This window comes from Diaphorina citri, unplaced genomic scaffold, assembly GCF_000475195.1.
Source record: "Diaphorina citri unplaced genomic scaffold, Diaci psyllid genome assembly version 1.1 scaffold461, whole genome shotgun sequence".
Classification (NCBI taxonomy): Eukaryota; Metazoa; Arthropoda; class Insecta; order Hemiptera; family Psyllidae; genus Diaphorina; species Diaphorina citri.
In genome coordinates, this window is record NW_007377896.1 from 29,821 (window position 1) to 34,080 (window position 4,260).

Sequence of the window (4,260 nt, forward strand, 5' to 3'; positions counted from 1 at the left end):
TTATTATTAGGTGGAGTAGTATGTAAATCACCATAATGAATTTGGAGACGTTAAGTCTGAGGTATGTAAATGAGAAGCAAACATTTCAAAAAGACATTAGAATAACGACTCCTCATTGTTTGTTTTGATAGAGGCATGTGTTCATATTAACGTATTATTATTAGGTGGAGTAGTATGTAGAGCATGTGGCGTAGCCAACATTGATAGCGTGGTGCCATATGAGGAAGTTGTAATGTGGAGACGACCTAGAAATTAATTTGGTGTACCCATACTAGCATACCTACTGGGGTATTAGGTCTATACTCTATCATAGTGTGTGTTTAGAGAGCAACACTGAGCGCCTGCCTTGTAAGCGCTAGTGACACTAAACCCATTATTGCATAGCTTCCTATTTTTAAGACGCTCAGAAAATGGCCAGAACTTGGTCCTATTTTATTTTTTATGGTCCAAATTGATAGGACAGTGATTAACTTCCCAACTTCTCATTCGAAGGGACTTTTCAATCCCATCCTAACAGTATAAATGAGGTATATGCTATATTCTATTCTATTCTGTTCTATTCTATTCTATAATCAGACGCGATTTTTTATTGTGCAAGTCCCATTGACGCAATCCTCTCTTATCACACCAGAGATAAATACATAACCCCTAGTCCTTTGACACCAAAAATTAAGTTTGTGAGTCTTTTCTTTCTAATTTGGTCACGAAAGGGTTAAGAATACATTGAAAATTACAAAAGTTCGAAGTTACAAATTATAGAAGTTCGTTCCAAACATGGTAATTTCAGATTTCCTTAATTTAATTTTTCGAAGAATAACCTGACTAACGAATAACAGAAGCTACTCGTATGTATCTTGCTACAGCAAGACTTATGTGCCCATCTCAAGCGTTCTGTTCTTCAGAAAACAAAACTTCTTACAATAAATAAAAATATTATAATGAGGCTCATTATAAGAATATAAAGAAGCTCAAGATAAGATTATGACTGAAGAAGCTCAGCTAGTATAACATTATAACGAAATACCTACAATGGGGTTCATATTCATAGATTCATACACACAGCACGTTGAGATTGAGACTCATACACGAGATCCCCCAGGGCCCTAGGGATTACATACGGACTGACATAAACTGGGCCAGCAATTCTTCATTGAGTTCAATCTCCCCCATTCTGTTGCACTGTTTCCTGCTCTAATCTGTTTCGTTTGACCGTGAACTCGCCACTATAGCAATACAGAGATAAAAAAAAGCGGTAATACCAGAAAGTCACCAGTAATAATCAATCATCAGTCCATTGTACCAGGACCATTTGGTCTATTTTTCAGTCTGGGGACTCTGTGACTCTGCTTTCAGCCTTTATCAATAGTTCAACAGGAGTGCAATAGTCCTACATACTGCACTCCGCACACAGGAATTTCGTCAGAAAAGACCCCTATTAACCTATTTCAGTGTAATGTAATAGTTCAACAGGAGTGAAGGAATTTCAAAGAGGCGTGAGAGATGAATCATTAGATTCATGATTTTTGCACCATTTTTGACTACAGAATTAGTAAGAGTTTGAGAGCTTAAGGTACCTAAATGAACTAATATTTGGACAAATGACACCATTGACACCACATTTGGAGGAGTGGAGGATCAATAAAATTCCCATCATTCGTTTCTCGTTTTTCACACAAATGGCGGTCTGCTGTTTGCCAAAAATTGAATGCCCCATTGCCCCACACATTAAACAGTTTTTCCCGCTACCTACCTCTCACATTATAAATTAAATTAAAGAGCAAGGTCAATAACTTACCACAATATCTCGTCCGCTCTCGCGGTTCCTCTCGATTGATGGAATTCTACGAGAGATTACTGAATCTGTAACAGAGAAATGACTTATGTGAGTCTTACGACAGTTTCCGACAGGCTTATCTGGGTGTGACTAACTGACTAATACAGTCGATAGCTCGGGTGATGTGAGGAACAAAGACTTGTGACTAATTTGGTCAATGTCTTGTTAAACATGCAAAACCGTCACCCAAACCGTCACCTCACTATCAACATGTTGACGAGGAAATTAAGAAGACGAGGATATAACCGGGATTGTATACTTAAGGTTGTCTGTTACCGTCGAAAGGTCATCAGTCAGCGTATGATCGACAGATTGCAGTCCAAACAAAACCCTTTTAACTGTTTAGACTGCGACCTTTCAGCCCTATACTGGTAGTATGAACAATGTATATTCTATTCTATTTTAACTAATACGGTAAACGGGTAAAACATAAAACACTTGATAAAACGTAGCGTCCAGACCCGCCTTTTCAAGACAGACTTTTTCTGAGAACGCCAGAAATTTCTTTGTAAAAATTGGTCTGAAAATGCTAACTTGTGTTCAAAGCCGCCTCATACAAAGTGATAAGAAAAACGTCTAGCTTTTTATCTAGTCAGTACCAAGCTCCTGATGTAGCGTGCATTTCCTAATGCATTCAGCATACATGAACTCAAATCTATTCACGTTTCATGCAGTTTTATAAGTCTAAGCTTGTACTAAGCTGTAATCTCAAGTACTCTGTCCCTCCCCCCCCCCAAGGGGACCCTAGACCGGGGGGCTTAATCCCCTAGGGGGGGACCGTCCCCCTTGGTAAGCGGGATTTCAATGCAGTCTTCATGACCCAGTTGTTTCAAGCATTTCTCAGCAATTATAACGTAATGTCTGTTTTTGTTAGAGTAGAATTTTTACCTCTTTATTATGCTCAATGTGTAATTGAAGCTGCTGAATTAATGCTTTTTTCTGCTTCTATTCACCTCGTGTCTGCAAATTCCATGCCGCTATCTTTTGAAAGCAAATTTTATAGCTAAAAAAGTAAAAAGTGTGCGACCACGAGTGACTTTGCGGTTGGTAATCGAAATTAATCGAGCGAAATGAGTGGATTTCAAGTTTCAAGAGCATCTACTTAAATGTCGTTTCTCTCAACTAATTCTACTAATGTCCTCAATTCTCCTTGCTCATAATGCACCCAGCTTAGCTTCAAAGATAGCGCCCTGTAAGCTCTAGGTTGCGGGTTCGATTCCTGCCCGGGGACCCCGGGGTGAGCATACTTCTAAACAGGAAAAGTTCGTTTCCAGAATAACTGGCTTTCTCCTATCCTTTCCTCCTTCCCTCTTCGATTTCGGGAATGTAAGACCTTCGTTGTGGCAGACACGCCACCAACCAAGCTGACTAGGCTGGCGAGAATATTATTGGTGGATGTGCCAAAGCACCAAATTTTCCATAATCAATATGAAGAAAAGAAACAAAATTTCGCGTTAGGAAAAAGGTCTACTATTTTACTATAGCACCTCAGAGCCAGTAAGTTCCTAGCTGGGTAAGCAGAGTTCCTAAGTACCTACATATTTCTACGTGTGTAGTAGTGTAGTACGTACCGACCTAATACCTATATTTTAGAATTTTCTCACGATTTCCCCGTATTTTCCCACGAGGTAGGCAGAAAATCATGCAGACACTCCCTCCTGATAGTCAGTAAGGTGATTCATGAAGATACACTAGGTAAGTAGGTAACTAAATTACTATTTTATAAGATATACGATACCTAATATTACCTGTCTTTACGCTGATTCCATTTTATGAATCACTAAAGTGATGCAGAGATTTCTTATGCATGGGAAAACTTGGCACATCCACCGAAAAATTACATTACCTAACGTCCTACCTCCTATCATCCTAATAAGAATAATTGTGGTGCATTTAGTACATCCACTAACGAAAATATTAGTTCTCCAATTGGTAATTTTGACACATCCACCAACAAAAAGGATTACTAGTCCACTTTGATAAGAGAATCCCCTTTTCTCTGAAGTTCCAGGAAATATCTTTTTTTGTTTAATTTTTTGCTCCAACTGGATTAACTAACAACAAGAACTTAATTTAGGTTAAGTAAAGTCAATCGATGTCCATTCACCACAATGTAGGCGCTACTTAAAAGGCAACTGATGGGTACCTTGAGTAATTAAGTTAGAACTGTTAGGAGCAATTAAGTAATCAGGCTAATCAATGCCTACCACAACAAATTATTTACCAGTCCATAATGGGTTATACTACTACCACAGACACTTTTAAGTTAGACATTGCTCAACAAATTAGATATTCAACTCACAGGTGAGTATCTAGGATAATTTATGTAGATACCTACATGGGATAAGATATTAATTCAGAACTAGGGACTAGATAAGGTTCAATTTGACATCTAGGAGTCTTAGTCTGTCCCTAAAACCTAACAC